Source organism: Camellia sinensis, chromosome 12 (assembly GCF_055761805.1).
Source record: "Camellia sinensis isolate YWXY chromosome 12, ASM5576180v1, whole genome shotgun sequence".
NCBI classification, from domain to species: Eukaryota; Viridiplantae; Streptophyta; class Magnoliopsida; order Ericales; family Theaceae; genus Camellia; species Camellia sinensis.
In genome coordinates this window covers 156,056,021-156,069,254 of record NC_138972.1, presented here as the reverse complement: position 1 = coordinate 156,069,254, position 13,234 = coordinate 156,056,021, and positions in this window count along the sequence as shown.

The following is a 13,234-nucleotide window of genomic DNA, read 5'->3' as shown; positions in this document are numbered from 1 at the left end:
ATTTGTGAGCCCCCTATATCCATACTCTGATTGTGTTAAGTTTTGAAAAGTTGGCCTTCGGTAATTACGGATTACTGGCCATCACGGCACCAAACTACTAGGGGCGGTTTGGGGTCGTGACATGTTACTTGTACAATAATGTTTTCAGATTTTTTTTTTTTCACAAAAAAAAAAAAAAAGAAGCCAAACACCATAGTAGTTGTTCTATTTTGGAAAACTATCGAGAAAAATTAAAAATAGATAAAAACAACTTTAACCTTATCAACTGATAATGAAAATCATAAACTAATTCAAATTCCAAGTTCCATATCGACATAGGGCAGTGTTGAAAATGCCCATATTTATGACTATAGCCCACAATGGTGTGGGTAGTCGAAGTTATAGTTTTTCATTTTTTTTTTATTTTTATTTTTTTAATTTGATATATGGCCCATTTAATTGACTAATAATGTTAACGTATTTAATAATGTTCCTAAAAAGAGTTTATTTTTCTAAGATGGAGAAATAATTTTCCGAGGATAACAGATTTTCTTCTAATATTCAGGGTCTATACATTAATTATTAGTAGATTCACCAACTTTCATATTTAATAAGGAAATCACAAAAGATGGACACATAATTTACCAAGTATAACAGATTTTACTTTTGTTGTTTGGGTGGAATGACCCTTTGGGGTCTTATTTATATACCCTTGTTGTTTTATTAATATATTATTTCTCATGTTCTAATATATATATATATATATATATTTATATTTATATTTATAAAATAAGGTTATTTTCATTAAATCTCATCACTTTTAAATGAGAAATCAAAGTTTCAAAATAAAAGTAATTTATTTCTCATAATTTCTCACATAATTTATCTATCTACTACTATTATAATAGTGTGAAGAGTTTGCTATGTTTTTTACTTTTTTTAGTGGCTAGGCTTTTTTCCAGTCCGAGATCAGATTGAAGCTTATTTTTGGGCCCGTGGGAGCCCACCACGAATCATTTTGATTGTTTACTCAAACATTTTTCTTTATTTATTTCCGTTCTTCTTTTTCTATTCATTTTTCGCTATACTTAACAATAGTCTTTTCCGTTGAGACAAAAGAACCGTCAACACATTCGCATGACTATTTGTTTGAAATTTAAATTGTAAGAATTTTTCAATCCTTACTTGTACACTAATATATTTTGATTTTTTTTTGACAAAAAAAAAGAAAAAAAAAAAAAGCCAAACACCATAGTAGTTTTTTTATTTTTGAAAACTATCTATAAAAATTAAAAATAGATAAAATAACTTTAACATTGTCAACTGATAATGAAAATCATAAACTAATTCAAATTCCAAGTTCCATAACAACATAGGGCAGTGTTGAAAATGCCCATATATATGACTCTTGCCCACAATGGTGTGGGTAGTTGAAGTTAGACTTTTTCTTTTTTTTTTAATTTTACTTGTTTAAATTTGATATATGGCCCATTTAATTGACTAATAATGTTAACGTATTTAATAATGTTCCGAAAAAGAGTTTAATTTTCTAAGATGGAGAAATAATTTTCCGAGCATAACAGATTTTCTTCTAATATAGCGATCCCGGGTTTACCCTTGTTGTACAGTGATCTAGACATGTGTCCGTGGATGTTGGTAGTTGTTTATTATCTTGTTTGCATCCTCTTTACTTTGTATATTGAGTTATAGGATGTGTTGGGCAGGTTTGTTTCAGGTTGGTTGTGTTTGGGAGCCTAGTGTTGCTGCCCAGATTTTTAGACCTTCGCTCGAGCGAGAGTTGAGTTCGTGTCTGGTGGGTCGAGCCAGAGTGGCATCGCTCGAGCGAGAGCTTGCATCTGGTTCTGGACCTGAGAGTTGTGTTTCTTGGCTCGAGCGAGCTTTTCTTGGCTCGAGCGGTCTGGTTTGTTCTTCGTTCGAGCGAGGAGTTGGTCGCTCGAACGTGCTTCTGGTTGTAGACCTGGAGGGTTGAGGTGTTGGCTCGAGCGAGCATTCTTTCGCTCGAGCGCACTTTTGAGTTTTTGGCTCGAGCGAGGGCTTTTTGGCTCGAGCGAGAGTTTTCTATGTCTGGTCGCTCGAGCGACCAAGGCTTCGCTCGAGCGAGCGTGTTTTATATCAGCGGACAGTAGCGTTTTTGAACATCACTTTTTCACTTCATTTTTCTTTCAAAACCTAGATCCGAGACCCTCTCTCTCTAAACTTACTCTCTCTCTATGAATTGATCTCCCTAGAGTGTGAATCTAACCTAGGGCCTTTGTTAAAAAGATAGAGGGCGTTGAGGGCTTTGATTTAATCTGAAAAAGTTTGGATTTGGAGCACGTTGATCTTCGAGTCTTCATCTCCTTTTTGGCTCAAACTTCGAGGTAGGGATATCCTACTCCTCTCTATGGGTTTTGTCTTTAAATTTTGGCATTTTGAGATGTTGGGGTTGGTTTGGTAATTTTGTGAAAGTTTGGGGGCTTTTGTGTAATTTTACAAAATTTGGGGTTTTATTCATAATAAACCTGAATGCATGTTTGGCATAGAGAAATGGAATAAATGTTAAGTCATTGATGAAAATGGGACCTAAGGGTTGAAATGTTAATTATGGGAATTGACCTAATTACATTGTTTAATTAATTGGGATAATTAATTGTGATGAATGAGGAAAATGAAATGTTGATTGAATATCCATTGTGCATTTATTTTCTGTTTAGAAATCACTGCTTTGGGCTATCGGTGGAGGATAGTCGTGATTGTTGTAGACAATGCATGATGATTAGGCAAACGGAAACTAATCAATGGAATGTGTCATCGAATTTGACGGTTGTTAGAATACATTAACTATATGTATTGTGTGAATGTATATAGAACCAATGTGTTTGTATACGTTATGTGTAGAGAAGGAGATGGGGGATGTACTCCGCGGTTTAGGGGAAGATAGGGGATGTACCTCTAAACCGGATAGTGTTGGGAGAAGATAGGGGATGAACTCCGAAGATACAGCTCATATGCTTGTCTAGAGAAGTGAAAATAGAGCTTACATGCTTATCTTTGTGAAGTGTGGATATAGCTTATATGCTTATCTGTGGATATTGTGGTTATACATATCTGTTGTAGAATGTGGATATAGCTTATATGCTTATCTGTGGATATTGTTGTTATTATATCTGTTGAGAATGTGGGTAGTGCTTATATGCCTATCTGTTGAAAAGGGAAAAATGAAAAGTAATTTGGACTCATAAGTCGTATGACGTAAATGTGTGATTTATGTGAATGTATCGGTGTTGGCCATCTATCAATTGCTAATATTTTAGTCATTGTTAATGGTTGGTTTAGTATATTTCTACTGGGCTATGGCTCACCCTATATGGGAATATCATTTTCAGGTACAGGTAGCATGCCACCTCCAAGGACGTAGCATGGGAGGCTAGAGGCAGGCGGACTTTTGTTATTTTGTTCTTTTGATGTATTACATGTAAATTCAAGCCAAGGGCTTAAGGTGTATGAGTTAGTACTCTTTTTGTTGTAACCAAGTGTTAACTTGGAAAGCTGTAAGCCCGTAGGGCATTTCGCTTTTGTTGTTAACATGTAATACTTATGTAATGGAACTCTCATGAAATGAAAGAATGTGGAACTTTTGTATATCAAGGCATGTCTTAATTGTTGGGTTTAATGTTATTATTTTGAGGGCGTTACATCTAATATTCAGGCTCTATACATTAATTATTAGTAGATTCACCAACTTTCATATTCAATAAGGAAATCACAAAAGATGGACACATAATTTACCAAGTATAACAGATTTTACTTTTGTTGTTTGGGTGGAATGACCCTTTGGGGTCTTATTTATATACTCTTGTTGTTTTATTAATATCTTATTTCTCAAGTTCTAATATATATATATATATATATAAAATAAGGTTATTTTCATTAAATCTCATAACTTTTAAATGAGAAATCAAAGTTTCAAAATAAAAGTAATTTATTTCTCATAATTTCTCACATAATTTATCTATCTACTACTATTATAATAGTATGAAGAGTTTGCTATGTTTTTTACTTTTTTTAATGGCTAGGCATTTTTCCAGTCCGAGATCAGATTGAAGCATATTTTTGGGCCCGTGGGAGCCCACCACGAATCATTTTGATTGTTTACTCAAACATTTTTCTTTATTTATTTCCGTTCTTCTTTTTCTATTCATTTTTCGCTATACTTAACAATAGTCTTTTCCGTTGAGACAAAAGAACCGTCAACACATTCGCATGACTATTTGTTTGAAATTTAAATTGTAAGAATTTTTCAATCCTTACTTGTACACTAATATATTTTGATTTTTTTTTGACAAAAAAAAAGAAAAAAAAAAAAAGCCAAACACCATAGTAGTTTTTTTATTTTTGAAAACTATCTATAAAAATTAAAAATAGATAAAATAACTTTAACATTGTCAACTGATAATGAAAATCATAAACTAATTCAAATTCCAAGTTCCATAACAACATAGGGCAGTGTTGAAAATGCCCATATATATGACTCTTGCCCACAATGGTGTGGGTAGTTGAAGTTATAGTTTTTCATTTTTTTTTTATTTTTCTTTTTTAAATTTGATATATAGCCCATTTAATTGACTAGTAATGTTAACGTATTTAATTATGTTCCTAAAAAGAGTTTAATTTTCTAAGATGGAGAAATAATTTTCCAAGCATAACAGATTTTCTTCTAATATTCAGGGTCTATACATTAATTATTAGTAGATTCACCAACTTTCATATTTAATAAGGAAATCACAAAAGATGGACACATAATTTACCAAGTGTAACAGATTTTACTTTTGTTGTTTGGGTGGAATGACCCTTTGGGGTCTTATTTATATACTCTTGTTGTTTTATTAATATATTATTTCTCATGTTCTAATATATATATATAAAATAAGCTTATTTTCATTAAACCTCATCACTTTTAAATGAGAAATCAAAGTTTCAAAATAAAAGTAATTTATTTCTCATAATTTCTCACCTAATTTATCTATCTGCTACTATTATAATAGTATGAAGAGTTTGCTATGTTTTTTACTTTTTTTAATGACTAGGCTTTTTTCCAGTCCGAGATCAGACTGAAGCTTGTTTTTGGGCCCGTAGGAGCCCACCACGAATCATTTTTATTGTTTACTCAATCATTTTTCTTTATTTATTTCCAATCTTCTTTTTCTATTCATTTTTCGCAATACTTAACAATAGTCTTTTCCGTTGAGACAAAAGAACTGTCCATACATTCGCATGACTATTTGTTTGAAATTTAATTTGTAAGAATTTTTCAATTGTTACTTGTACAATAATGTTTTCAGATTTTTTTTTTGACAAAAAAAAAAAAAAAAGAAGCCAAACACCATAGTAGTTGTTTTATTTTGGAAAACTATCGATAAAAATTAAAAATAGATAAAAACAACTTTAACGTTATCAACTGATAATGAAAATCATAAACTAATTCAAATTGCAAGTTCCATACCGACATAGGGCAGTGTTGAAAATGCCCATATTTATGACTCTAGCCCACAATGGTGTGGGTAGTCGAAGTTATAGTTTTTCATTTTGTTTTTATTTTTCTTTTTTAAATTTGATATATGGCCCATTTAATTGACTAATAATGTTAACGTATTTAATAATGTTCCTAAAAAGAGTTTAATTTTCTAAGATGGAGAAATAATTTTCCGAGGATAACAGATTTTCTTCTAATATTCAGGGTCGATACATTAATTATTAGTAGATTCACCAACTTTCATATTTAATAAGGAAATCACAAAAGATGGACACATAATTTACCAAGTATAACAGATTTTACTTTTGTTGTTTGGGTGGAATGACCCTTTGGGGTCTTACTTATATACTCTTGTTGTTTTATTAATATATTATTTCTCATGTTCTAAAATATATATATATATATATATATATATATATAATAATAAGGTTATTTTCATTAAACCTCATCACTTTTAAATGAGAAATCAAAGTTTCAAAACAAAAGTAATTTATTTCTCATAATTTCTCACCTAATTTATCTATTTGCTACTATTATAATAGTGTGAAGAGTTTGCTATGTTTTTTACTTTTTTTAATGGCTAGGCTTTTTTTATAGCGATCCCGGGTTTACCCTTGTTGTACAGTGATCCGAACATGTGTCCGTGGATGTGGTAGTTGTTTATTATCTTGTTTGCATCCTCTTTACTTTGTATATTGAGTTATAGGATGTGTTGGGCAGGTTTGTTTCAGGTTGGTTGTGTTTGGGAGCCTAGTGTTGCTGCCCAGATTTTTAGACCTTCGCTCGAGCGAGGAGTTGGTCGCTCGAGCGAGAGTTGAGTTTGTGTCTGGTGGGTCGAGCCAGATTGGCTTCGCTCGAGCGAGCGCTTGCTCCTGGTTCTGGACCTGAGAGTTGTGTTTCTTGGCTCGAGCGAGCTTTTCTTGGCTCGAGCGGTCTGGTTTGCTCTTCGCTCGAGCGAGAGGTCTGTCGCTCGAGCGTGCTTCTGGTTGCAGACCTGAGGGTTCGAGTTGTTGGCTCGAGCGAGAGTTCTTTCGCTCGAGCGCACTTTTGAGTTTTTGGCTCGAGCGAGAACTTCTTGGCTCGAGCGAGTGTTTTCTGTGTCTGGTCGCTCGAGCGACCAAGGCTTCGCTCGAGCGAGAGTGTTTTATATCAGCGGACAGTAGCGATTTTGAACATCACTTTTTCACCTTTTCTTTTTATCAAACCCTAGATCCGAGACCCTCTCTCTCCACACTTATATTCTCTCTAAGAATTGATCTCCCTAGAGTGTGAATCTAGCCTAGGGCCTTTGTTAAAAAGATAGAGGGCACTGAGAGCTTTGTTTTAATCTGAAAAAGTTTGAATTTGGAGCACGTTGGTCTTCGAGTCTTCATCTCCTTTTTGGCTCAAACTTCGAGGTAGGGATATCCTACTCCTCTCTATGGGTTTTGTCTTTAAATTTTGGCATTTTGAGATGTTGGGGTTGGTTTGGTAATTTTGTGAAAGTTTGGGGGCTTTTGTGTAATTTTACAAAAGTTGGGGTTTTATTCATAATAAACCTGAATGCATGTTTGGCATAGAGAAATGGCATAAATGTTAATTCATTGATGAAAATGGGACCTAAGAGTTGAAATGTTAATTATGGGAATTGACCTAATTACGTTGTTTAATTAATTGGGATAATTAATTGTGAGAAATGAGGAAAATGAAATGTTGATTGAATATCCATTGTGCATTTATTTTCTGTTTAGAAATAACTGCTTTGGGCTATCGGTGGAGGATAGTCGTGATTGTTGTAGACAATGCATGATGATTAGGCAAACTGAAACTAATCAATGGAACGTGTCATGGAATTTGACGGTTGATAGAATACATTAACTATATGTATTGTGTGAATGTATATAGAACCAATGTGTTTGTATACGTTATGTGTAGAGGAGGAGATGGGGGATGTACTCCGCGGTTTAGTGGAAGATAGGGGATGTACCTCTAAACCGGATAGTGTTGGGAGAAGATAGGGGATGAACTCCGTAGATACAGCTCATATGCTTGTCTAGAGAAGTGAAGATAGAGCTTACATGCTTATCTTTGTGAAGTGTGGATATAGCTTATATGCTTATCTGTGGATATTGTGGTTATACATATCTGTTGTAGAATGTGGATATAGCTTATATGCTTATCTGTGGATATTGTTATTATACATATCTGTTGAGAATGTGGGTAGTGCATATATGCCTATCTGTTAAAAAGGGGAAAATGAAAAATAATTTGGACTCATAAGTCGTATGACATAAATGTGTGATTTATGTGAATGTATCGGTGTTGGCCATCTATCAATTGCTAATATTTTAGTCATTGTTCATGGTTGGTTTAATATATTTCTACTGGGCTGTGGCTCACCCTATATGGGAATATCATTTTCAGGTACAGGTAGCATGCCACCTCCAAGGACGTAGCCTGGGAGGCTAGAGGCAGGCGGACTTTTGTTATTTTGTTCTTTTGATGTATTACATGTAAATTCAAGCCAAGGGCTTAAGGTGTATGAGTTAGTACTCTTTTTGTTGTAACCAAGTGTTAACTTGGAAAGCTGTAAGCCCGTAGGGCATTTCGCTTTTGTTGTTAACATGTAATACTTATGTAATGAAACTCTCATGAATGAAAGAATGTGGAACTTTTGCATATCAAGGCATGTTTTAATTGTTGGGTTTAATGTTATTATTTTGAAGGCGTTACAACTTGGTATCAGAGCGTACCGGGTTCGAATACTTTGGGTACGTGGGAAGTGATTAGGATCACAATGGGTTTGTCTCGCTTGATAGAGACTTAGATGTAGTATCATATGCTATGTGCTTACATGATAACATGCTTATGTGACTATGTGGGTATGGGATTTAATTTCTAGGATGTTGATTGGATCCTTGGGTTTCTGTGAGTCTTGTTGGAAAAGCACTTGAACAATGCAGTTTCTAACCGGAACTCTAATAACGCCTCGGGACTATCATTATCCGAAAATAAAATTCGTAAGTGCTTATGTGTTTATGTGCTTACATGGAGTGAATTACAGTTGTCCATGCATTAGGACGTGAGTGTTTAGTTTCGGCACATTTATGAATGTGCTAATGTTCTGTGTTACCTTTATTAGGATGTCAGGACGAGGAAGAGGTGCTAGGCGTGGTAGACCTGCGAGGCAGGAAGTACCGTTACCGGGTGAGATTCTGGCAGTCCAGGAGGGTGTTGGTCAGGCCAATGTGGCCGAGCCAGTGGGTCAACAGGCCATGGGTGCCTTGGCCAGAGAGATAGCAGGAGCTTTGGGTATTCTTAGAGCTGGAAATCTGGCCGCTGAGGTAGGGCCTTCTTTCTTGAAGAGGGAGTTCTTCCGATCTAATCCGGATGAGTTTATTGGGGATCCGAAAGAGCCACTGAAGGCTGATGAGTGGCTAGAGCAAATGAGTAAGACGTTCGAGATGCTTGGCATCGAGGACGGAGCACTGAAAGTGACCTTGGCATCCTTCCAATTGAAGGGAGATGCGGGTCAATGGTGGAAGTACGAGAAGGCTCGTGTTGGTGGTACTTGGGAGGCGTTTATAAATGCTTTTCAGGAGAGGTTTTTGTCTGCAGCAGCTAGGGAGAAGCTGAGGGATCAGTTCAGCCGGCTTAATCAGCAGGGCTTGTCAGTGGCCGAGTTTAAGGCTACTTTTACCAGTCTGTCCAGGTTCGCACCTGAACTGGTGGCGTCTGAGGAACGCCGTTGCTATGAGTTTGAGCGGAAGTTGAGGCGGGGCCTCAAGTTGAGGGTTGGTGGGTCTTACATCCGAGAGTATAGACACCTAGTGGACGCTGCAGCTCATATGGAGCTCATGATGCAGGAGGAGGATGAGGGGCAGAGAGGCTCCAAGAGGAGCCAAGATGGTCAGGGTGATGGCAAGAGGCAGAGGGGTTTTAACCCTCAGCAGTCGCAGGGTGGTGTTGCTAGATCGACCTTCCCAGTGCCGAGTGCAGGCTCCGGGAGAGGTGGTCAGGGGGAATTCACCTGTTACAAGTGTGGCCAGCTGGGTCACAAGGTTTCTGTTTGCCCGCAGAAGGGTGGGGGTCAGAGAGCTGCTTCTTCTTCAGCTAGACCGCAGAGTTAGAGTTTGGGCAGGGGGCAGCCCTTGACTTGTTATCAGTGTGGACAGCCAGGGCACCTGAAGAGGTTCTGCCCGCAGTTGAGTGCCACTTCGGGAGCGTCTGGTTCTAGGCAGACGCAGGGTTTTCAGCCAGCTCAGTCTGTGCAGGCCTCGAGGGCCAATCCGGGAGCTTCGTCATCCCAGTCTGTGCAGCAGTCTTTTGCTCCGAGAGGTGAGCAGGTAGACCAGGGGCCTACGGGGCGCGTGTATGCTGTTACCGCGCAGGATTTAGTACCAGCTCCATCAGTAGTGAGAGGTACTTTTCTGTTTTGCAACTCGGTTGCTAGTGTGTTGATAGACATGGGTGCATCTCATTCTTTTGTATCTGTTGCATTTGCATCTGTTTTAGAATTGGAGTTAGCACAGTTAGCATCTCCTATTTGTGTGGTATCGCCTTTGGGTGGTGAGTTGATCCTGAAACAGGGTGTTAGAGGATGTGATATAGAGGTCGCCGACTATAGGCTTCCTTTTCCGTTTGTTGTCATGCCCATGAAGGGCTTTGATGTTATTTTGGGTATGGACTGGCTATCGTCATACCGGGCTGTTATCGATTGCTACCGCCAGAGGGTCACGTTATGTACCTTGAGCGGGGAGTGGTTCCATTTCTTGGGAGACCGGGTTGGTAGTGTTTTGCCACCAGGGTATGATTCGCGAGGGCGAAGTGAGCTTAGTGGTCTACTTGCTAGTTTTGAGAGTAGTGAGTGTGTTGGGACTCAGATTGTGTTGCCGAGGGTGGTTTGTGAGTATTCGGATGTCTTTCCCGAAGATCTTGTTAGTTTGCCACCTCACCGAGAGATAGAGTTCTCTATTGATTTAGTGCCTGGTACGGCGCCGATTTCTATGGCACCTTACCGTTTTGCACCAGCAGAGTTGGTTGAGTTGAAAGTTCAGCTCCAGGAATTGCTAGATAAGGGCTTTGTTCACCCTAGTGTTTCGCCGTGGGGAGAACCGACCCTCTTTGTTAAAAAGAAAGATGGTGCCTTGAGATTGTGTATTGACTACCGGAAGTTGAATCGGGCTACGGTTAAGAATAAATATCCTATGCCCCGTATAGATGATTTGTTTGTCCAGTTGAAGGGTTCCCGTTGTTTCTCTAAGATAGACTTGAGATCGGGTTACCACCAGTTGAGGGTCAGGGAAGAGGAAATTCCGAAGACGGCATTCCGTACGCGGTATGGCTATTACGAGTTTTTGGTGATGCCATTTGGGCTTACCAATGCACCGGCAGTCTTTATGGACTTGATGAACCGGATTTTCCGGGAGTTCTTAGACCGATTTGTGGTCGTCTTCGTGGACGACATCCTTATCTATTCACCTTCAGAGGAGGAGCACGAGGAACACTTGAGAGTGGTGCTTGAGTTGCTTAGAGCCCATAGGCTGTATGCCAAATTTGGGAAGTGTGAGTTCTGGCTGAGGGAAGTCAAATTCTTAGGCCACGTGGTATCCGGGGAAGGGGTGTCTGTTGATACATCCAAGGTTGAGGCAGTGCAGGATTGGGAACAGCCTAAGAGTGTGTTTGAGATCCGCAGTTTTCTGGGATTGGCTGGGTATTACCGTCGGTTTGTGAAAGATTTCTCCAGGTTAGCGTCACCGTTGACTAGACTGACTCGGAAGGGAGTCAAGTTTGTGTGGAGCGAGACTTGTGAAAAGTCATTCCAAGAGCTGAAAATTAGATTGACCACCGCTTTGGTGTTGATTATTCCGGAGAGAGGGTTGGGTTATGCGGTTTATTGTGATGCCTCACGAGAGGGTTAGGGTTGTGTGTTGATGCAAGAAGGGAAAGTGGTAGCTTATGGCTCACGTCAGTTGAAAATACATGAGAAGAATTACCCCACACACGACCTAGAGTTAGCGGCAGTGATCTTTGCCTTGAAAATCTGGAGGCACTACCTTTATGGTGAGAGGTTCGAGGTGTTCTCGGACCACAAGAGTTTGAAGTATCTGTTTACACAGAGAGACTTGAATTTGAGGCAGAGGAGGTGGATGGAGTTCATCGAGGATTATGATTTTGAGTTGCACTATCATCCGGGAAAGGCCAATGTTGTGGCCGATGCCCTTAGTAGGAAGACCATTAGTGATGTAGCTTGTATAGCCATCCGGGAATGGGAGATGTTGGGAGCACTTGGCGAGTTTGATTTGCTACTGGGCGAATCTGTTGAGGCTGCGGCATTGTTTTCTGTCGTTGCGCAGCCTACACTTGTGATTAGAGTGTTAGAGGCACAGAGAGGTGACCTTGAGGTAGAATCCCTCCGAGAGAAGATCTCCAGTGGGAAAGTTGAGAAGGGTTTGACGGTGTATCCCGATCTGAGTGTGAGATACCGAGACCGTTTGTTTGTACCGGAGTCTTGCCGAGAGGAAGTACTCCGAGAGTTTCACCATTCGCGCCTTGCGGTGCATCCGGGAGGTACTAAGATGTATCAGGATTTGGGTCGCCAGTTTTGGTGGCGGGGTATGAAGAGAGATGTGGCTGTTTTCGTATCGAAGTGCCTTACTTGCCAGCAAGTGAAGGCCGAACATCAGAGGCCAGCGGGTTTGTTGCAACCCTTGCCTATTGCCGAGTGGAAGTGGGAGCATGTCACTATGGACTTCGTTGTAGGTCTTCCGAGGACTCAGCGGGGTAGTGATGCTATTTGGGTGGTTGTAGACCGGTTGACTAAGTCGGCGCACTTTATTCCTATGCGCGTGAGAGATTCGGTGGATCATCTTGCCGATTTGTATATTCGGGACGTAGTGAGATTGCACGGGGTCCTAGTGACGATCATCTCAGATAGAGATCCTCGTTTTACTGCTAGGTTGTGGCAGAGTTTGCAGAGTGCCTTAGGCACTAAGTTGACCTTTAGTACGGCTTATCATCCTCAGACTGACGGGCAGTCCGAGCGTACTATTCAGATCCTCGAGGATATGCTTCGGGGTTGTGTCCTGGACTTCAGTGGGACGTGGGAGAGGCACTTGCCCTTGGTAGAGTTTGCCTACAACAACAGTTTTCAGTCTAGCATCGGTATGGCACCGTTTGAGGCCTTGTATGGCCGACCGTGTAGGTCTCCAGTTTGTTGGGCCAAGGTGGGCGATGCACCTTTGTTGGGTCCGGAGTTGGTTAGGGAGACGACGGAGAAAGTTGAGCTTATCCGTAGGAGGCTTGTTACAGCCCAGAGTCGACAGAAATCTTATGCTGACCGTAGGAGGAGGCCTTTGGCGTTTGAGGTAGGTGATCATGTCTTTCTGAAGATATCACCTAGGCGAGGCTTGATGAGGTTTGGGAAGAGTGGGAAGTTATCCCCTCGTTTTATTGGTCCTTTTGAGATCCTTGAGAGGATTGGTGAGGTTGCTTATCGGTTAGCCTTACCGCCGCAGTTGTCCGGAGTACATGACGTGGTTCATGTGAGTATGCTTCGGAAGTATGAGCCAGATCCATCACATGTGTTGGATTGGACCGATTTAGAGGTAGATGAGGATGCCTCGTATGAGGAGAGACCGGTTCGGGTCTTGGATAGGCGGGATCAGGTCCTGCGTGGCAAGACCATTCCTTTGGTGAAAGTCTTGTGGAAACATCACGGAGTGGAGGAGGCCACTTGGGAAC